The sequence below is a fragment of the Eulemur rufifrons genome, chromosome 16, assembly GCF_041146395.1.
Source record: "Eulemur rufifrons isolate Redbay chromosome 16, OSU_ERuf_1, whole genome shotgun sequence".
Taxonomy (NCBI): domain Eukaryota; kingdom Metazoa; phylum Chordata; class Mammalia; order Primates; family Lemuridae; genus Eulemur; species Eulemur rufifrons.
In genome coordinates this window covers 22,438,525-22,462,152 of record NC_090998.1, presented here as the reverse complement: position 1 = coordinate 22,462,152, position 23,628 = coordinate 22,438,525, and the positions used below count along the sequence as shown (strand labels likewise).

At 38.2% G+C, this 23,628-nt stretch overlaps 1 protein-coding gene across 2 annotated transcripts in view; it reads left to right on the top strand.

Moving 5' to 3' along the window:
* The window catches only part of SOX5 (SRY-box transcription factor 5), a 1,007,084-nt gene that overhangs the window by 109,560 nt on the left and 873,896 nt on the right, over positions 1-23,628 (top strand). The window lies entirely within an intron of this gene.

Sequence of the window (23,628 nt, the reverse complement as noted above, 5' to 3'; positions counted from 1 at the left end):
TTCAGAGTAAAAGTTCATGTCCTTGTGGTGCCCTGATGGATCCTGTTCCCTGGTTACTTGTTTAACTCGTTATGAACTTCCCTGTCTCTTGCCCACTCCCCACCAGCCACATTGACTTCCTGGATATTTGTCTAGCACACTGGGACAGCTCTTGCCATGGGACTTTCGGATTTGCTCCCTCTTCACACTCCTCAGTTAAATGAATGACTTGTTCCCTGACCTCCTTTGAGTCCTGTCCAGTGTGACCTTCTCATTAACATCTCCTTTTACAAGTTCTAAATTTTAAAGCAGTGGACCCTTCTGCTGACCCTGTGACAATCCATCTCTCTTCTCTGCTTAATTTTTCTCCTTGGTATGTAGCACCTTCTAATACATCATATATTTATTTATTGTGTTTATTGTCTTCTCTGCTCACTAGAATATAATTGTTCACGGTACAGGGAGTTTTGCATGTTCTGTCCACTATCGAATCCCTAGTGCCTAAAGTAATGCCTGAAACTAAATAAATGTTTGTTGAATGAATGAGTGCAAATAAGATAAAAGGATGTAATCTACATTGAAATTGACCTAACAAGACATCAAATATAGACTGTATACTATGAATGTGTTAGGATTGTATTCTGGCAATATGAAAAAAAATTATCTCTTTCACAAATCTCAGCAGCTCAAATTGTTTTTCATAAGTACTTTAAAAAAAATGAATCTCTAAAGTATTTACCCTCTCTCGCTTATAGGTGATTTTCATTTACTTTTTGCTTTGCCCATTGTAGCATATAGTCCAATTTTTCACACCTTGTTTAGACTTACATGTTTACTGTAACTCTACTGTTTTAAGTTTCCTACCTCCTTAAATCCACAAAGCACTTCAAGAAAGGATTTCCATGTATTATATTTTGTTCAGAAACCCTTATCTCAGGCAGACATACTTGCCCATTTTCTTTTTTTATTAAAAAAGTTTTATAATCATTATACATGCAGAGTGCTGTTCCAACAGACCTGGGTAGTATCTCTCCATGAAACCGCACACAATAAAATGTTTTCCTAAAAAAAGTTAACAATGCATAAAATGCTGATACAGTGCTTCAGAACACTTAATTATTTCTTTTTCCCCCCATTGTTTATCATTGTTTTGTCAACTTTTTATATCACTACCCACAATGCTTTGAGTTTGGTTTTCTTTGAACATTCCTTTCCTCTGAACTTACCATGAACTTGTGCTTGTAGCATGCCGCCACGGAATGCCACAGCCACTTTATGAAGGGTGGGGGGACCCAAAACAACATTTTGTTTGTAAAAGGTGGCAAAAGTAAGCTCAGACAATACAAAACAGTAAAAACACACTTGTCCATTTGCTGTTTTAGGCTGCCGTATGATGCCTGGCTTTAAAAGAAGATTAGTTTAATAATTTGCACATACTTAAGGAGAGTGAGGAATTAAGTTTGTGTAGGGAGGAGGACGAGAAAAAAGAATTATGTTTCATAAGATTAGGTGGACTGTAGGAGGAGAAGGATTGCATAAATACCAAACATGATACAGGAGAGGATGGGGCCCATCATCGTACATGCAGTGTAGGATGGTGTAGAGGATTATTTGTTTTATACAGAAGGATAGGAGGAAGGAGTTTTTTGCATTTCTGATTATTTCTCTGCACACAGGGTTCTTTTTTTTTTTTTTGAGACAGAGTCTCACTCTGTTGCCCAGGCTAGAGTGAGTGCCGTGGCGTCAGCCTAGCTCACAGCAACCTCAAACTCCTGAGCTCAAGGGATCCTCCTGTCTCAGCCTCCCGAGTAGTTGGGACTACAGGCATGCACCACCATGCCCGGCTAATTTTTTCTATATATATTTTTAGCTGTCCATATAATTTCTTTCTATTTTTAGTAGAGATGGGGTCTCGCTCTTGCTCAGGCTGGTCTCGAACTCCTGAGCTCAAACGATCCGTCCACCTCAGCCAGCCTCCCAGAGTGCTAGGATTACAGGCGTGAGCCACCGCGCCCGGCTTGCACACAGGGTTCTATTAGGAAATTATCGTTCTTTGTGATCAAGGTGTCATGAGAAGGGCTCTAGGTTGAGAAACAAATCCTGGGTTGTCATCCCTGCCCTTCCAGTGGATAAAAGTGAATGTGAATGTCCTACAATAAGAATTCTTGCCCAACTTACATTCTCAGGCGATGATTTGGGACAAGGAAGATACATGATAAACTCTGATTGTGGGATGTGGCCCAAGTTATACCAAAGTCATATTTAAAAACCAGGATATTCAATAATTTCCCCTACTAACATGTTAAATTTGACTTACTGGGTTTCGTCAGAGCTACAGCAGGGCTCAAAGGACCAAGAATAATGCGGTTCAAACCATCTGTTCAGGATTTTCTAGGAGAGTGAAAAATCTCATTTGTTTGTTTATTTTTTACACATTGCCCCCACTCACCTTCAAAGAGTATGTGAGGGGAAGAGGAGGGAAGACTGTGGTAAGACTGCTGGAGAGTGTGGTGACCAGAATTCCTGTGGAGAGACCTAAGAGTGCTGAGATATTTCTCTTGTTCTTCCCTCATCAAAAAAAAAAAAAAAAAAAGAAAAGAAAAAAATAAAGTGCATGTGACGGGATGTCAGGGAACCACAGTGGGAACAGGGTAAGTGCAGCCTGGCATATGGGTGTTATAGGGTCTAGTACCTGACCTTGGCATGCCAAAGTCAGACGGCAAGAAGCCATGGCAAAAAAACAGGGATACATCGAGAATAAGCCATACTTTCACAGCTTATAGGAAAAAGATAGGATTTCTGGAAGGTCGTATGTGGATACTGTAGAAGAGAGTGAATTATGACACTCCTGCCACCATCTTCCTCCCCATCCCCACCCTATACACTGAAAAACTTCCTGTCAGGAAGAAGCTAACCTCAGCAGAAAGAGGCTAGGGTTGATCGTCTGAGGTGGAAGTTGAGGGAGTTCTTCTGTCAGCATTTCTGGCATTGCCAGGGCCCAGGAGCCGCAGTCTGAGGACCTCCACAAGGCTAATCTCTGAGGGACCCAGAAAAATGCATACCACAACAAAGAGCCGGCATTGGGTCATTGGTCATTGCAGAATGTAACTGTCCAACCAAGGAAGATCTTTTGTGTCTTTCTCCTTCCCCTTATCCTCATTTTTCACTTATTTGGCAGTTAAAATTTAACTGATTTTTACTGACTAAAATGTCAAATTGCCCCTAAGACATTTACTAACATGTATTAAACAGGTAGTGTGTGAAAGGCACTATGCACATATGTATTTTCTGACCTCAAGGAATATGTCTAGCAATGAGATTTCCCTTATTTTTGTTTTTAATGCAAAATTAAACATTTTAGTCTTCTTTAAAAATTGGCAATTTTATAGATAGATAATTTTCTGGCCTATACACATACTTATGATATGGATATTCTACTGCTACTTGAGTGAACAAGGTGAAGGGGGTTGAACTGGGGAAGGAATAGCATGCTCAGGTTAGTCTCTTTAGGTAGACAATGGAGGAGAACTTGGGCAGCAAACCAGATAACTATACAGGCACACCTTGGAGGTATTGTCGGTTCAGCTCCAGACCATGGCAGTAAGGCAAATATTGCAATAAAGAGAGTCACATGAATTTTTTGGTTTCCTGGTGCATATAAAAGTTATGTTTACACTATATTGTTGTCCATTAAGTGTGCAATACCATTATGTCTAAAAGAAATGCACGTACCTTAATTGAAAAATTCTTTATTGCTAAAAAAGCTAATGGTCACCTAAGCCTTCAGGAAGTTGTAATCTTTCTGCTGGTAGAGGGTCTTGCCTCGATGTTGATGGCTCCTGATTGGTCAGAGTGGTGGTAGCTGAAGGTTGGAGTGGTTGTGGCAATTTTTAAAAATAAGACAATGAAGTTTGCCACATAGATTGACTCTTCCTTCCACAAAAAAATTTGTCTGTAGCATGTGATGTTGTTTGATAGCATTCTACCCATAGAACTTCTTGCACAATTATAGTCAATTCTCCCAAACCCTCCCACTATTTTATCAATTAAGTTTACATAGTATTCTAAATCTTTTGTTGCCATTTCAACAACGTTCACAGCATCTTCACCAGTAGATTCCATCTCAAGAAACCACTTTCTTTCCTCATTCATAAAAAGCAACTCTTCATCCTTTCAAATTTTATCATGAAGTTGCAACAATTCAGTCACATCTTTAGACTCCACTTCTAATTCTAATTCTCTTGCTATTTCCACCACATCTGCAGTTCTTCCTCCACTGAAGTCTTGAGCCCCTCAAAGTCATCCATGAAGGTTGGAATCAACTTCTTCCAAACTTCTGTTAATGTTGATATTTTGATGTTCACCTGTGAATCACGAGTGTTCTTATTGGCATTTAGAGTGGTGAGTCATTTCCTAAAGGTTTTCAGTTTACTTTGCCCAAATCCCAGGGATTTGGGCAAAAATCACTATCTATGGCAGCTGTAGCATTACAAAATACACTTTTTAAATAATAAGATGTGAAAGTCTAAATGATTCCTTGGCCGCAGAATGGATGTTAGATTGTTAGGCATGAAAACAACATTCATGTCCTTGTACATCTCTGTCGGAGCTCGTGGGTGACAAGGTACATTGTTAATGAGCAGAAATATTTTGAAAGAAATCTTTTTTTTTTTTTTTCTGAGCAGTAGGTCTCAACAGTGGGCCTAAAATATTCAGTAAACCCTGGTGTAAACAGTTGTACTGTCATCCAGGCTTTATTGTTCCATTTATAGAGCACAGACAGAGTAGATTTAGCATTATACTAAAAGCCCTGTGATTTTCAGAATGGTAAATGAGCATTGGCTTCCACTTAAATTCACCAGCTGCATTAACCCCTAACAAGAGAGTCAGCCTGTCCTTTGAAGCTTTGAAGCCAGGCATTGACTTTTCCTCTCCAGCTGTGAAAGTGCAAGATGGCATCTTCTTCCAATAGAAGGCTGTTTCGTCCACATTAAAAATCTGTTGTTTAGTGTAGCCACCATTATCAATTACCTTATCTAGATCTTTCCAATAACTTGCTGCAGCTTCTCCATCAGCACTTGCTGCTTCACCTTGTTATGGAGATGGTTTCTTTCCTTCAAACTCATGAACTAACCTCTGCAAGCTTCCAGTTTTTCTTCTGCAGCTTCCTTACTTCCCTCAGCCTCCAAGAATTGGGCAGAGTTAGGGTCTTGCTCTGGATTAGGCTTTGATTTAAGGGAATGTAGTGCCTGGTTTGATCTTTCCGTACCACCAAAACTTTCTCCACATCAGCAATAAGATTGTTTTACTTTCTTATCGGTCATGTGTTCGCTGGAGTAGCACTTTTAATTTCCTCCCAGAACTTTTCTTTTGCATTCACAATTTGACTAACTCTTTGGTGCAAGAGGCCTAGCTTTCAGCCTATCGGCTTTTGACATGCCTTTCTCACTAAGCTTAATCATTTCTAGCTTTTGATTTAAAGTGAAAGACATGGACACTTTCTTTCACTTGAACATTTGGAGGCCATTGTAAGGTTATTAATTGGTCTAATTTCAATACTGTTGTGTCCCAGGGAATAAGGAAGCTTGTGGGTGAGGAAGAGAGACAGGGAATCAGTGAAGCAGTCAAAACACACACAATACTTATCAATGAAATTTGCCATTTTGTATGGGAAGGGTTCATGGTGCCCCAAACAATCACAACAGTAACATCAAAAATCACAGATCACAGATCACTATAGCAGATATAATACTAGTGTAAAAGTTTGAAATATTGTGAGAATTACCAAAATGTGACACAGAGACACAAAGTGAGCATATGTTGTTGGGAAAATGGCACCAATAGACTTGCTCAAAGCAAGGTTGCCACAAACCTTCAATTTAGAAAATGAAATGCAATAAAACAAGATATGCATGTATATTATTCATTGTGGTCTTCTCATTCATTTGCCAAGTTGTTTAATTTCAGGTCTTGATTTTATGATGTAAGAACTTCTTTTGCTCATTTGCTTCTTTAGTAAATATTTATCGAACAGGTATTATGTGCAGGACAGTTGTGCTAGGCATATGTCTTTCCTGCTCTTAGGAAATGTAGAATCTAGTAGAAGAGATAGATTTCATTGTTACAGATTGCTGCAGTATGTAGAAGCATGTGATTAGTGAAATGTGAATTGTGTTAGTGAGGAATCTTTGATTGCAAATGATAGAGACAATATGAAATAACTTAGAAAAGAGGGACTTACTAGTTCATATAGTAGGACGTGCAGGAGGTGACCCTTCAGGCACAACTAATGTCATCAGAATGGGGTACACCTCCCACTTCCCATCACGCGCTCTGCTCATTTCTGTACTGGCTTCACGCACAGGCGGCTTCCTTGTTGTGGAAGCAGCTCTGGGCTATGCCACTCTCTTAGCTAGTGCTTCAGAGAAAAGAGTGCATGCTTTTATTTTTCTGGTAGGTACAGGAAACTTCTTGTAACTGGCCCACTTTGGAGTCCATGCCTCTCCTGAATCACTTACTGTGGCAAAGGAAATGGGGCGCTCCCATAGATCATACCTCGGTTAAATGACTCTCCCTTTGGTGGCAGAGGAGGTTGGTTCCAATCAGAGTCCCTGCAATGTATTCGTCAAAAGGAAGGGGCATTCTTTCACCAGGAGAGAGTGGGAGAAAAAGGGTACAAGCAAAAAGCACAACTTTGTTAGCTGTTTGAGGGACACAGACTAAAACTTCAGGAGTGCAGAGAAGGGAGGGGTCTTCTCTGGTGATTGCAGAGGGTGTACCGGAAGTGGTAGTGGTAATAGCTGAACTTTTTGGATTTCAATAGAGAGCTTGGTAGGACATGGAGGAAGCTTCCCTCCTCCCAGGCGTACTTGCCAAACCACAATGTTTACAAAGCTCAAAACAAATCCATATAGTACCCTCTGACTCTCTTTCTCTATGTATCCTAACACCTTGAAAGTAGTCTATCCTCCAGGACCATTTCCTCAGTTTCTCTCCTTCCCTCCCCTCCCACTGAGATGACGAGTCCACTCATACCATGTCATTTATACTACTGCAGCAAAGGTCACTGCCAATTTCCTAATCTGGCCTCTGTAGCACCATCAACTTGGTATCTCTGAATGCTTGACACTGCGATTCATATTTTACTTCTGGAAACTTTCTGTTCCCTTGACTTCTGAGACACGATTATCTCCTGGTTCTTTTCTGCCTACCTGAGTGTTCTTTCTGAGTCACTGCTGTTGGCCCCTTTCTTTCTGCCTTCTCCTTAAGATGCCCTTTCCCCAGAACTCAAACCTGGCTGTCTTCCCATTTGACATGTTCTTTTCCGGTCAATCCCATTCATGCTCATGGAATCTCTGACTACCTGTCTATGTTCATCTGTATCGATGGCCCTGTCAGAGTTCATCCCAAACTCCGTGATCCATCACATCACAAATTGAACATTTCCATCATGATCTTTTTCTATCTATTCTGTTCTTACCATTCTCACTGCTGTCACTCCAAATTTTAACTTACAATTCACATCTTGCCACACTCGAAGAAGGTTCAGGAAGATGATGAGGAGTGCTGCCACATTTTCAAGATGGACTTTCATTCCCACTGCTGTGATTTCTTCCCTCAGTTTTCTCTGCGTGTTTTACATTTACAACATCAAAGAATTCCATATTAATTACCACCCTCTACCTTTAATCACATGTCTATCCTTAGCGCTCTACAGGGCCCAAATCAAGACAAACATAGTTCATCTTTAATCAAGTGAGTGCTCTTATCAAGTGAACTTCCACAATTTTTGTCAAAAGGAGTACACTTATTGACTGTTTCAAAAAGCATGTTCAAAGGTTGATTTAATAGTACTTTTTCTTCAGTCGAAACTGACAACAATTTTGGTAGTTTCTTTTATAGAAATTTCTGCCAACTTCTTTATCTTTATTTTGCTTAAGACAAAGTCATAAACATCATTTTAACCATCTGAGAACAATCGCCTGAATTTTCAGTCGTCCTTTATTTATAAAGTAAGTCATAATATCATTTCAGGGTATTTAACTTCTGCTATTTTACTAGCTAAGCTTCCTTCTTCATATAGTTTTGTTTTTATTTTAATTTTTGAAGCATGCATATAGTTTTTATTTTAGAAAATTAAAATATTTATTGTATTATAAAAATACATGTTCATTGTTTTCACTAGAAAACACCAGTGAGCAAAAGAGAAGCTAATAAAATCTCATTCACAAATAACCACTGTTAAATGCATCTAGACCTTATAGGTATTTATTTAGGAATGTATGTCTTGCTTTTTTTTTAAAAAATGAAATCATACAACGTGTGTGTGTGTGTGTGTGTGTGTGTGTATTTCCCCATTTAAAACATATGCATATGCTGGATTTTATATGCAACTTAAGAGTTTTCTACTACCTCAGAAAACCACTACTAGGAACAGTATTCTATCATCAGGGTTGCTATAAAAATACTAGAGTTTTTTTGATCCTATTGTTTTTGGATAATAATACCACCTTACATTTTTTTTGAGGGGGGTGCTTCTCATATGAAAGGCATTGTGCTTGGTGCTTTATAAATATTATTTGCTTCTTTACAAGAACTTCAGGAGCTTTCTAGCAGGATCCAACTTTATGGACAAGGACCTGAGACACAGAGAGATTTCCTATTTTGACCAGACTCATAGTACTAGTAAGTGGCAGAATCAAAATTCAAATCTAGGTCTTTGGGCTCCAGTATGTGCTAAAAACCCCAACGCAATACAGTGAGGACATTTAGAATATATATATAGTAAGGTGTCACGCTGGGCATGCTTGCTTGCTTAGTGTCCTCAATCTGCCAATCTTTGGGATTCCTGAGTGCTTGAGGTAGGGTTGCATTGTCATAAGGCTACAAAGAAACCCTAAGCCAAGTGGAAAGGGTAAAATAATTTCCCCCTGATGCTTCAGAGAGAAGAAACTACAGTCCTGTTGGGAAAGCACTATAAAGTGCTTTTTCTGTTTCGTTTCTATGCTTGTGTACTGTCACCAAAATCTGTAGACCTTGCTGATTAATTTTCAAGAGGTAATATTATCATTAAGAAATATTTTATCAATTACCAAATTATATGCCATAATTCCTCCCTCTTTAGCCAGGCATCCAGTTGCTTGTATGGAATACTTGAATTTAACTTCCCTGTTAGAGATATAAACTCCATTTTTGGGTACCAAGCAATGTATAGAACTTGGATAAGAAATGTGCTCAATGGTATAAAGTTTCTGCTATGCAAGATATATAAGTTCTAGAGCTCTGCTATGCAGCATACTGCCTGTATTTAACAATGTGATATTGTGCCTTTTCAAATATGTGAAGAGGACAGATCTCATGTTAAGTGTCTTACCAAAAAATAAATACAAAATTCCACAAAAGAACAAAAATAAACTTTTGGGGGTGATGGATGTGTTTAGTTCTTGATTTTTTGATGACGATGTCATAGGTGTGTGCATATGTCCAAACTCATCATGATGTATCTCTTAAATGTGTGCATTTCCTGTGTATCAATTATAACTCAATAAAGCTAAAAGAAAAGAAGTGTAGAGCATGATGGGGACTTTAGCATCAGTGGAATATTTACTATATATTAGCTATAGAATTGCCTCTCAATTATCATGATTTTCAATAAACTTGTTGCTGGGATAGGAAACACGTACGTTTCATAGTCAGAAGGGTGTGAGCTTGAACTCCAGTTTTATTGCTTACTAACGCTGTGATCTTGGGTATATTACTTAATCTCTCTGAGCCTCGGTTTTATCATTCGAGGTATAGATATACAGATAGAGTTAGACAGATATACACTGCCTGGTCTACAGTAGACAACCAGTGAATATGAAGTCTTAAAAAATATGACAACCTTCTGCTTTGCATTTGCTCTTCTGTGGGAAGGGGGAGCACATTTTGACCATTTCTTCTGCAATAAAGCCAAATTTTGGTTAAATTCCAATACGGAAAATGGCAACAGATTTGTAAAATTTTCACAAATAAAAAAAGGCTTCAGATATAATTCAGTTCAGTTTTGCAATTTTAAACATGAGTAGATTTGAGGCTCAGAACTGTGAGATATGTTGATTGGTGGCAGAACTAAGACTCCACCATCACATCCAATATCTTGGTATAAATAAGAAAATTATTGCTTGTGGCTGACAAAGGATATAAAATTTACAAAGTTTTATTTTATGAATGGTCCTTGAAAATAAGTTACATGCAGGATGGACCCCTAAAATCCAAATAAAAATTTGAGTCTTGGAAATGTGGTTGCTCATACTTCAACAACAAGACAACAACAACAAAAAAGTTAGAGAAATGATTCCTTAACTCCGAGGACTAGGAACTTTGTAATGAAGCGCAGTGTTGCCTTTAACAAAAGATCATAACTATATATGTGTCTGTGTTGTACTTTTTTCCTGTTTTACCAGATAGAGTGGATAGTCATTTTAATTTTATCGATGCTCTTAAGTTTAATGAATTTTATGTATTAAGTATACACACTCATAAATATTATACACCTACATTTAGGATCTCCTTAAATATAATTTTATTGTGGTTAAATTTTTATACTAGTTTCTGAAAACATACCTTCCTGTCTTAGTGGTAATAAAAGTGTGGATTTACCACTTTCATAACTGTATTTTGAAAGCTTTACAGTCCTTTGGAGACAGACTCTCTGGAAGCCTTGCCAGTCAGCAAACACCCAAGATTAATAACATGAACGATTTGATGATTTTGGCATCTTGCAAAAATTATGCATTGGGTTTTAAGAAATCATCGTGTATATTCTCCACTTGCAATTCTTTAACTTTTAGCTCATGCTTCAAATAGACTATTGGTATGTACTTAAATTGCGCCTCTAAGGTTTCTAAAAGGTTAATGAATGATGATAATGTAAATTTTAGAGTAAAGTACGTGGTAAAAACTGTATTAATGGATTTGGCTTTTTGGAATAACATTAATTTTTATTTTAAAAATTCAAATTTCATATCTGAAAATTTGCTAACTGGGAATTTCAGTTTCACTTGACTTGTGGAATATGACAATGCCAATGGCCGATGGTCATATAGAATATGAGTATCTCATGAGCACACTTGTCTCCTTTATTGAGTTGCCTTTTGTCAGACTATGGACACACATATGTAACCTGTTGGGTTGGGTGTTAGTCTTATGACCCTTTAATTTTTTTCATTTGTTTAATCAAATAAAAATAGTTTAGAGATGTACTGACAATAACATTTGTGTATTTACCTGCTTTAGACCTTGAATAGAACATATTGAACAATGCACAAAACACACTATTTTTATAAACACTAGTTTTGAGTTGGAGGGCTTTGTGCTCATGTAATGTTCAAATATATATATATATATATATTTGTTTCTTCCAGGAAAATAGCTTGGTCAGAAAGCAACATCAAGTAAATAAATCTTTTTAATTTCTTTTCTAGAAGTTTTTCCACTATACTTCTCCACCCCATCCACATTTGAGAACTGTTGTTGAAACCAATTACTTTTTTTTTTTTTTTTTTTTTTTTGAGACAGAGTCTTGCTCTATTGCCCGGGCTAGAGTGAGTGCCGTGGCATCAGCCTAGCTCACAGCAACCTCAAACTCCTGGGCTTAAGCAATCCTACTGCCTCAGCCTCCCGAGTAGCTGGGACTGCAGGCATGCGCCACCATACCCAGCTAATTTTTTCTATATATATATTTTAGTTGGCCAGATAATTTCTTTCTATTTTTAGTAGAGACGGGGTCTTGCTCTTGCTCAGGCTGGTCTTGAACTCCTGACCTTGAGCAATCCTCCTGCCTCGGCCTCCCAGAGTGCTAGGATTACAGGCGTGAGCCACCGTGCCCGGCCGAAACCAATTACTTTTTAAGTTAGGAGCACTTACTAAGTGTCAGGAACTGTTCTTATAATAAAAAGAAGTAGCATTATTTGATGGCTCACTCCATGGCATGGACTATTCCAGTAACTTCACACACACTAACTTAATTGTTCCTCATGTCGACATGCATAAGGCACAGAAAGGTTGTTTATTTTGCCCAGGATCACACAGCTCATAAGTGGTATAAATGATAATTGAACCCAGGCAGTCTGGTTCCACACACCCATACCATTAATATTAACCAGCGCAGTGCTCTACCTCCAAGTTGCAAAATACTTTTACAATGATGGGTTCTGTATTTATAAGACTTATAACATGATGAGGAAATTACCTTTTTAAAAGAAGGATTTAAATGACATTCTAATCTTTTCCAAGTCTAGTTGATCCTTACTTTCTTTCCCTGTCATGTCTAGTTGACATTGATTTTAAAAATGGACTAGAAGCTTGGTAAAGTCAGAAGAGTCTGTGTTGTTGAAATTTAGAAGAAAAGAGCAATTAGAGTAGAAACTTTCCCAAGTTGTTCAGACTGGTTAGGAAGGTCAGTCCTATATGTCTTGTGTACAACAATCCTGATTTTACAACTCAGGATTTTTGTATTTTCTGATGATGATTGTCAGTGAAAATAACGGTAGAGTTGTGTTAAGATGTAGTATCTGGAGAGTTACAACAAATAATTAGCATAGCCACAGCTTTTTCCCCCTTCCTACAAAAAGCTGAAAGATTAATTTTAACTTTCTCAAAAAAAAATCTAGAATGCAGTATAGTATTTGAGAAGTTTGTCAGCACACACCGCTGCTGTTTGTTTTTCACTCTAGGCTCAAAATCTCTACAGTCAGCAACAAAAGCCCTGAAAAATCAATATTTAGGTTCTTAGACTTCTGAATGCAGGTGTAAAGGCAGGGTTTTCTACCTTTTTAATTTGCCCCCTGACGTTTTCTGGTTGCCTTGCCCCAGCTTTTCTCGAGAGAGGGAAAGGAGGAAAGTCTTATCAAGCCCCATTGGATATTTCCACCATTGTGGATTCCTGCCTGTTAGTCTTTTGCTGTTACACACGTTCACACCTCATATATTTTGCTCTAAAAGCAGAACATCTGAGATGATTCTGTGGTTGAAAAAGATCTCAAAGAGATGGAAGATGGATTTAATGTTGCCATTTTTAGATAATGCTGTAAATAGAATGGCAGCTGTCCTCAGATGCATAGCCGATATATAGTACATATGCTGAATAGCAACAGATAAAAGATTGCACTCAATTAATCCTGACGAAAAGTAGCATTTTAGCCATGGATTTAGCCATCTAATTTTTAGCCACAGTGCATTTATTCTATACCCTCATGTGATATATAATCCAATGCTTTGAAGGTGACTCAAAAAGAGAAACATTTGCTGTTATCCTCAACTAGGTTTAAAGCAACCTGTAATATTTTAGTTATTTATATACCCCACCATTTTGTAATCCTGTAAGCAATTCAAATCTATGAACATTTCTGGAACACTGATTATCTGTGGGGAGAATAAGACGTGGTTCTTTCAAAGAACTATTTCTTGTATAGAAAAGGCTTAAGCAGAATTTTATCATGTAAGATAGAATGTGAAAATTACTGTAAGTGAGGTCTGACAGATATCTTTAGTTCAGTAACATTTGAACATTTATAAAACCACACCTGTTTCAGGCACTGTGGATACTAGGAGGAATTATACCTCGTCCGCAAAGGGCGTTCCTCAAGAGAAATGGCATGTAAACAAATAATTGCATTTATAATTGAGTATATAGTTCCAAAGTTCAGGAATAGTGGGAGAAGGGGAGATTAGCAGTCCTGGAAGGTGTTGGGTAGCAGGACAGGGCTTCATAGAAGAGCGATGTGTGACCAGGATCTTGAGGTGTGAGTAAGAGTTTACTAGATAAACGAGGGGTAAAGGCAAGAGAAGACGACGAGGGCATTCCAGAAAGAGGGAGTATTGTGCCCAAGGATAAGAAGGCACAAGACTTGGTAGTGTATTTGTGACGCTAAATCGCCCTGTCTGTGCACTGTGGGAGGGTGTCTGGATTATTCAGCAAAGACAAGGTTATGAAATTCTGGACCAAAAGCAAAGTGAACTGTACATGTAAACTTTGTTTTTAGGATGGTAACTTACATGCTTTTTCTTTAAGACAGACCTGCCTTTGAATCCTGACTCTGGAACTTGTTATCCTGTGATCTGGAGCAATTTTCTAAATCTCTCAGACCTTATCTTCTTCAACAGCAAATGTAGGTTCTGATATTTAATACAAAACAGCACATTGTCTGATACCTAGTGTATAACGATGACTTTTTAATTATAGCGTGTTTGCTTTTTTTGGTTGACCATCTCTTGGGAGTAAGGGATGAAGGATAAAAGGGTAAACACTTAACTGTGTTCAGTCAATGTAGCACAACTGCCATTCTTTTCATGGAATCTGGAATTTAAGGGCTGGGGAAAGGAAATTGAAAGAGCTCTACAGTAGGAGTTTAGAGACCTGAATTCTAGTTCTGCTTTAGCCACCAGCTGTGACCTGATGATCTTGACTAAAAGTGTGCCCTGTTGAGTTTATTCTGCTTTAAAAGGAGAGGCTCGGACTAAATGGCTGTCTGACTCATATTCTTGTTGCTGTGAGTAGTTTCTGAGGAGCAGCTCAGTGACTTGAAAGAGATAAACCACAAAACTTAATTCCAGTAAAAGGCTTACTAAATCAGAAATGTTCTTTTACATTTTCTCTTTGGGGGAAAAGTTGTCTACAGCAACTGAACTCATTTTAAAGAATGGTGGTTTCCCCATTGTTGTAAAAATGACAAAGTACACCGTTGGTGCCCTCTAAAATTCATTAAACATGCAGAAAAGTGATTGGCTCGCCTTGCAATTTTGTTCAAAGACTAGGCTGGGGAGAGTGGAGTGTGGTTTGATGGTCTGGGTGTGTAATGGTGAGCCTGTCATTAGGTGGGCTCTTAGGAGCATTTGATGCCTGTTGAGATTTTGTGAGTCAGAGCATTTAGAAAATGCCAATGAATCTTGTTGGACTTGAGGAAATTTAAATCCTGAGAAAATTTAGTTGGTGTTGAGTAAGGAACGCAGTGTTTGCTTCTACAAATTGATTTTTAGGCCCATGAATAATGAGAGTTCATTCACAAAAGTAGAGAGATTAACATCCCGAAAAAGATGTAGTCAGTAGGGCCACAGTCAAGGAGTGTTAACTCCAGATTCCAAACCACAGCCCTTTGATATTGTTTCCTCTCATGAGAAAATCTAACTGCTGTTTTCACTGTACATTAATTTTGATATCATTTTGAAGTAATAGCATGTGCGGCTCTGTAGTCTCTTAACGTAGACAGTCCTATCTCTCTCCCCTCTATTTCCTTGCTTTGTTTCCACCGTTAATCTGGTAACCAGCCACTTATCGTCCTGATTATCTTGTAATTGAAACTGTAAAAGCCTGTGGCAGGTAAACCTATGGCAGGCAGATGGTCTCCTCAGTATGTCAGCTGTCTCGGAAAGATTTTTTTGTGTGTGTGTGTACTACAATGTGGTCTGGGGGGAAAAACACCCCTCTCCCCCCCCCCCAAAAAAAAAAAAACTCACAAAGGAAAGAGCCCAGATCATACAATTTGAAATTTAACAGAATGTATTTGCTAACACTTTCAAAGTTGCCTTAAGACCAAAATTCATTATGGAAGCATCTTTTGTGGAGCATGAAGCGAAAGAGAAGGAGGGGAAACTCTAGTGTTGGGAAGAGTGCGGAGGTTGTTACAACAGATTTTCAGCAGCCCTGAATGTGAGTTTGGTGTTTCCGTGGACTGACTTGTAACTGTGGGTGGGGGGTGGGGGTCAGAAATGCCCCCAAGCTGTTGGTTGCATTTGCTTGTTCTCATAGCAGCCTGAGGGGGAAAAGTGCTTGTTTAAACACCAGTATATTCTGTAAAAACTAACAATTATGGCAAGGTTTTCAAAAAGAAAATTACATTAAAGATGAATGAGGGTATATTGAATAATTGTGTTTTAAGGTGTGCAACATTAAAAGATATTGAATAGAATATCGACTGTTTTGTGGAAATAGCAATAATGAGATTCCTGTCTCCTAATCTTACAATAATTGGGTTATTACTATGCAAATGAAGGTATTACTTTAAAAAAAGTAAAGAAGCTAGACAGATCCTTGAGGCAGTCCTTTATCTATTCTTAAAGCTGTGCTGTCAATTCTCCTTAGACTGAAGATCCTTTTCTAAACACTTTGGAGATGCTCATTTCAGTGTTTTGCGCCTGAAATTCCACTGTATTTTTCAGCTGCCACAGGTATCAGATCAGTGGTTGGTGATTTTATATTCTCTTAGCTTTATGTGGAACCCAAAGGAATAATTAAATTGTATAATGATGACCCACTGTTATTTTCTTTTAAAAAAATATGAAATGGAGTGAATTTTGCTGCCAAAGATGCATGTTGGAGCCCTTATCTCCACATTCCATGTGGCTCTATCAGTATTGAGTAGTGTCTGGTGGTGCCTATGCATCTCAAAAGCCAACAGGTCATATTGGGCTAGCAGACCTCCTAGGACACTTTTGTGACTGAGGAAGTGATTCCATTAGTCCTCAGTCATACTCAGATCAATAGTCCATATATTGCTGTCACTCCCATGTCCATTTAAGCTCCTGTGGCACCCATCAAATGAATAGAAATATTTGGGAGAATGGCCGTTTTAGTTCATGACCCAGGTAAATACCTGTGTGTTCAGCCAGGAATGGTATTTTAAACTGTTGACTGCTGAGGCTTTGAGTAAAAGGCGATTATGTTTCCTGGGAATGTTGTATGATTTCTACACACTGCTATTTTGCTATTTGAAGTGCTCTGTGTATCAGGAATGATACGGAATTTCACTTTAAAAATTCTGTAGCATTCATACAAAGGGAAAGCATCAAAGAAGTCTTAGATTGAACCTTATTGAAATCTCACAATGGATTTTTTTATAGTTCTAATACTCCTTGATAGTGTATACTACATTAATCATAGCAAGTAGATTTGAGGAAATCACAAAAGACAAATTTCATTTACCGAGAACTTTTGGTTCCAAGGATTAGGAGGTCAAGAAAATATAAGCCTTATCAGTTTATTTCAGAATCAATTGAGTCTTGAGAGACTTTGTAAATGTCATGAACAACTGCTCTTTACCTTGTGTCCTTCCAGAGTTCTTAAGGTAGAGCTAGGCTCAGAGAGGCGATTGTACATTTATGCCGTTCTCCATTCAGTAGAAAAACCTTAGAATAAATTTCTATTTATATGAGTACAGATTTGTGGTGTTTTTGGTTATTAGCCATGATTTACCAAATACAAATAACATTTTCAAATAATTCACAATCCTGCAAATATTAATTCTAAATCTTTACATTTCTACAATCCAACTAATTTAGTTAGCGCCAAGAAATCAATATACATGGGTAACTTTTATTAGATCTCTGCCGAATTCCAGCACATAATTTGGGTTAGGATAAGTTTTGATACTCTTACAAGCAACCCTAAAATTCCATGTATGAGGTTTGTTGTGGGATTAGGTGATTCTGCAGGTCAGCTGTCCTACACATGCTGGCTCAACTTTCCGGACTCTGGGATATTATGACACCTTCCTATCAATATGTTTCCATGATCTCCTAGGCTGGGAAGGGGAGCACTGCTAAGTTGAGCACTGGTAATTAAATGCTTTATTCTGGAAGTGACAAACATCACCACTCACATTTCTTCACTAGAACTACTCATACGATCCCCCCTAATTTCCTTGGGATGGGAAGTATAGAAGAGAAACAGATTATTGATCAACATTAGTAATGTTGATCATAGCCAGTATTGATTTATTTCACTTACAGAGAATGCCTTTGAAATATGAGACACTACTCATGATGTGTGGGTAAAACTATAGCAAAGAGTGTAATGAATGGCTTTCATTAAGAACAATAAGCATTTTCCTCCTAGTCATTGATGCACCCATTTGTCGAGACTACCACGGACCTTGCTATTCTTGGGTTTTATGAAACGGATTTTACCTTGACTAAGGTCAGTGTGCAGTCAACCTTTACAGATGGGATTATAGTGAGCTTTTAAATTGCAGCTGTGGCCAACCTGCAATAATGACAAACATTGCAGAAGAATGTTCTTTGTCCAGGTTTGATGAGGGTTGGTGATATTAAATAGAGCTCACAGTTTCCCAGGTTGCAAAGGAGGCTATTTGATTTGCAAAAGAAGGAAACATTAGAATCAGTATGTTCTTCCACTCATTCCCATAGGATCTATAAAGAAAAGTGAACACATTTTTAATATAATGAGTGTCCCATTATCTCTTTTAACAAAGCAGACTATTTGGAGCTAATAGGTGTTTAGCAATAGACATTTGTATCTTATTTGCCTTCTATTGGGTAGCAAACAAGAAGAGAACAGGCAGGAATGTGTTTGACCTGTACCCCTAGGTCAAACAGCATCATAACTCTGTCCCCAAGTGAAAGGTAGTAAAAACCACCAAAGAGGTACTGGGCAGGCCAAGAAAGGATGTCCTCTAATACTTGAGTTAAACAGTATGAGAGCATCGTTCCTGTACGTATGCAAACATATCGGTTAAGGATATTGCTTGAGCTTCTCTTACAATTGACAGTCAAAAACCTATTTTAATAACTAACAACAAATGGATTAGTGACATATGAGTGCATAACATGCCATTCTACTTTTTCTGTCATTTTTATTTTTTCCTTTTTATTACAAATTAAAATGAAAATGCCAAGACTACCCAAAACAAATATATGCGTTGGTGATTTATTATAAGGTGAACAATCTTGAAACCACCCCCCAGGTCAAGAAATAGAAGTTTGTAAACAATTCCTAAAGCCCCTCCATATGAACTATCCTAATTATGGTCCCCCTCTTTCTCTAGAAATAATCATCTAAACTTTCATAATAATCAGTTCCTTGCATTTCATGATGTTTTATTATCCAATGATGTATATAATTAATTTTGCCCATTAAAAAAATTCTTGCTATGTCCTTGAAGTGTCTTGTAATCTATAGGTTTCCCTCCATTTCTTTTTTTTTCTTTACAACTTATCTGTTGAAGAATCCAGGTTTGACTGAAGAGTTTCCCATGGTGTGGATTTTGTTGGTTGCATACTCACAGTGTAGTTTAACATGTTCCTCTATTCTTTGTATTTTCTGAAAAAATGGTAGCTGGCTCCAGAGACTTGATCAGACAAGTTTCATTCCTTTGCAAGAGTATAAGAGGTGATGCGTTTTTTTCATCAGGAGGAACATAATGTTTGGTTATCATTCTTTTTTGATGTTAACAGCCACTGATAGTCAATACTTAGATTCATTAATTCATTAAGGGTTGCAAAGGAGAAATAGCCTAATTATATTATTTTGTTTTTCTTTATTAACTGGAACAATTTTATGAAAAGACATTTACTTCCCAGTCTACTATTTGGTTACCAAGTTATACAGTTCATATAGGAAAAACAGGGAAAATACTTGATTGTATCTTTCTATTTACCTAGTTCTCAAGATAATGAATTAGCTTCCTGTCATCCTAAGAAGGTAACCAAGTAATTCCTTTTAAATATCATTGTGAATTCATGAATTTAAACACATTTGATGGGTTTGATCTATTGTAATTCTTATCCTTTGAAGCTTAAATTGTCTCATCTTTGGCCAATGGAAGCCCCTTCAAATTGGCTCTGAGAACTTTGACTTAACTGTAACCATCTTTGATAGCTTCCTTTGTACCAGGTATGTCAAGATGTTCTGAGATCATCTTGTACATACTTTATCCCATCCACTTCTCCAAGAAATCCTGTTTTCTGAACAGGAGGTATATTCACTGGTTTGGTCATTATTTATAGGCCTAAATAGACAGAACAATTGTATGTGCTTACAGTTTTCACATTAATACTTTACTCAAATGTTGATTTTAGACTGTCAAGTATCGTGTCAAAACAAAGGCATTTAAAATTGTCATAGGATTTGTGAGGCCTGTCAGAAGTTTCGCTAATACTTTTAGAGAACCACACTGCAAGCATGGAAAAGCATCATCTCCTAACTATCTGCCATAATGCATATATTTAGAATATTTCTGATCTTAGTATTTCTTTGGCTTAATACTATGGCAAAATCTTCTTTGACAGTTCATATTTATCTTTGGCTCTCTTTTGGCTAGTGGTGATCACATCTGCTACAAGTTACTGTCTCTACAGGCTCTTATCTGTGAGTTCTACTTTTATTTTTTTAGCATGGTGTTTCAGTTTGATGTGTATTGTTTCACTTTGATCAGCATTTACCAATGTTCATCTGCTACCATAACTCCCTCAAAAGTTGTCATATATATTATATGTATTACTGATACTTTTATGTAAGTGTATATATTCTATAGTTAAACATTTACAAATTATTATTATTGTTATTATTTTTGAGACAGGGTTTTGCTTTGTCACCCAGGCTAGAGTGCAGTGGTATCGTCATAGCTCACTGCAACCTCAAACTCCTGGGCTCAAGTGATTCTCCTACCTCAGCCTTCCAAGTAGCTGGGACTACAGGTGTATGCCACAAAGCCCAGCTAATTTTTCTATTTTTTACAGAGATGGGACTCTTTCTCTTACTCAGGCTGGTCTTGAACTCCTGGCCTCAAGTGATCCTCCTGCCTTGGCCTCCCAAAGTGCTAGGATTACAGGCATAAGCCACCACACTCGGCTTTACAAATTATTTTTTATAAAATAAGGGAGTGGTCTGGACTTGGTGGCTCATTTTTTCTATCTGCTGTGAGTTACCTCACTACCAAAGAGAAGAGCCTCCTAAATCAGCATTTTTCAGGGTCTGCTCAATGGAACACAAATCCTAAGAGATCTCCTGTGATGAAGGAATTCTAGAACTGGGTGGAAAGTCTAAAGTCTCCAGAAACCATCTTTTTCTTTTGCAGAAGATATCAGCTTTTTTTTTTCCTTTGACTCTCAGGGGAACTGAAGTTGAAATGGAAAGATCATAGTTGTTGCAGTCGGAAAGCACTGAATTAAAATCTTAGCTGTTCAAAATAGCTGAATAAATTTCTGAAAGTATTAAAAAAAAAAAAAGCTAATAATTCACATAGCCAGACTTTAGAGCTGGGGCGGATCATTGGGTTAGCTTTGTCCAGTGCTTTCAGCTCCTTATCTCCGCCATTCCCTGAGTTCTGCCCTCCCCTGTATGTCAGCATTATTCTTAAGTTGGATGCAGATGGCATCTGCAGTTCCAGGTATGACAACCACAGAGTTTGAGAAAGACAACCTCTCTTCCAGTGTCTCTCTCTTAACAGTAAGGGAATGTTTTCCCAGAAGCAAATCTTGTTCATGGATTGGGCCACTTTGTGTCATATATATACCTTTTGCTGGAGCCAAACCATGTTTCTCAGTTAATGCTATAACGTTGTCTGAGGCCTGGCTTTACCATCCGATCACTGGCAAGGAGGGTAGGATTACCATAATTGCCTTAAATTTAGCAGGATCTACCCCAGAATTTGGAGTCAGTCCTTCAAACTGCATAGCTCTTCCATGCTGAGGAAAGGATGAAAGGGACATTGAGGAGAAAACCACAATATGTACTACATTATGTCTTTGGGCTCATTTGTGTATGGATTTCTATTTGTTTGGCTGCAGCATGTGAGTGAATAATGATCGATTACAGTTGAAGTAAGAAAAAGGAAAAAAAAACCAGTATGATATAAAGCGGCGGTCCCCAACCTTTTTGGCACCAGGGACTGGTTTCATGGAAGACAATTTTTTCCGAGGACCAGGGAGGGGTGGGGGATGGTGAGCGATGGGGAATGACTGTAAATACAGATGAAGCTTTGCTCACTTGTCCGCCGCTCACCTCCTGCTGCTGTGTGGCCTGGTTCCTAACAGGCCACGGACATGTACTGGTCTGCAGCCCGGGGATTGGGGACCACAGATATAAAGCATCCAAAGATGTGTGATTTGGTTGTTAAAATCTTTGAATCCATTCCTCTGATTTTTATTATTTTTAAAATTTCACCGAGTGTGAGTTACATGAGTAACCTAGTGTCACCCGTTTATACCTCCAGATGAGATCAGTGAAAACCAATTTCTGTGACACACGTTTAAACTTGACATTAAAACATGTCATTTGCATTGAGCATTTTATTCCAGCTGTCCTTCTCTGGCTTCTTCTCGTAAACTGTCTGTTACGGGTCAGAAAGTGGCCTGTCTCTAGCACTATCACCCATGTTTTTCAAGGCTGAAATATTGTCTGCCCTTCTTTCCAACTTTCCAGATTTTTCCTATTCCTTAAAACCTAACTCAAATATTTCGTCTGTGAAGGCTTTCAGTGACCACCTCTGCCTCAGGGTCTTTCCTCTGATGACCTTTAAGTGTTATTTTCTGCTCAATTCATTTGTCAGTCAAATCATCAGTTGCCTTTTGAGGATTCTTCTACTTTATGTCTTTGAGCTGTTATGAACATTTTCTATTGTTGATTACGATCTGTTTGAAGGTAGAGACCCTTGATGTTCTAATGAGTTCCATGAATATTATCTACTTTTCATGTCATCATCTTGGAAAGAAAAGTATAAAGAGTTTTTTCCTTCTGGACATAAAAGTAGCTCACAATGATTAAGCACTTGCTATAGGCCCAACACAGTAACAAATACTTTATAGGCCTTATCGCATGTCTTCCACACATACACATACACATACACATACAAAAACTCCATGCAGCAAGTTGGACAAAAGCCTATCTCAGAATAGGTGAAGCAAGAAAGGGAATATGGTGGTAACACTAACAATCTTTACGCTCACAGTATATCTCCAGGCATCCATCTCTCTATGTCCCATATCCATGCTGGTCATTCCTCTTACTTGGCTTTATTGTCAGGAAGAACCTTTCCACTAGTGGGCAGTTCCAGCTTTGAATGGTCCTCAGTAACCTCGGTGAGAGAGAGAGAGAAAGAGAGAGAGTTGCAGCAACAGTTGGGGTGTTGGGGAGCCTCACGTGGTGGCTTCCCAGAGCTGGTCACTGGTAAGGTCTGAGCAGTCGTACCTAGAGTGCAGCTATAAGGGAAGCAGGCTATGAAGTTTGGGTAGACAATTACTTTGGGAAGCATTATTTCTAATTTACAGACAAAACCTGGGTTTGGAGAGTAAGTAACATGCCCAAGGTCACCCACATGGAAGATTCAACCCAACATAAATTTCAGATTTTGTGCTAGTAATAACTTTGCTATATCATAGTATTAATATTTTTACTACACTGTATCAATGCTCAAAATAAAAATAACTTCCACTGTATGGACCTTATTGTGTATATTTTCAGTACATACTCATATAATCACTTCCCCATATAATCTCATCTTTTCTACCAAATCTGGAATGGAACCATTATTTGAAATTATTACGTATTAGTTGAGTGACTGGATTTGCTCTCCTAGGGCTGTGATTCAGTCATCGTGTTTCCTTACCGAAGTCTTGGCATTCAAATACTCACATAGCTCCTGGTGGGCCCAGAGACAACATACCCAACAAAGACATTTCAGAGGTTAGTTTATTAGTGCTGAGATATTTGTAGAGGAAAAGTAGGTTGGTCCATGAAATCACCCTCCTTTGACTGAGGATGCGATGGGGTATAAGGTGGAGATTCATGGGTGTGTTATGTGGGCAAGTCCAGGATCTCTCAGTAGAGACACACTTGGCCATTTTGGGGAGAATAAACCAGGACTGAGTAGGTTG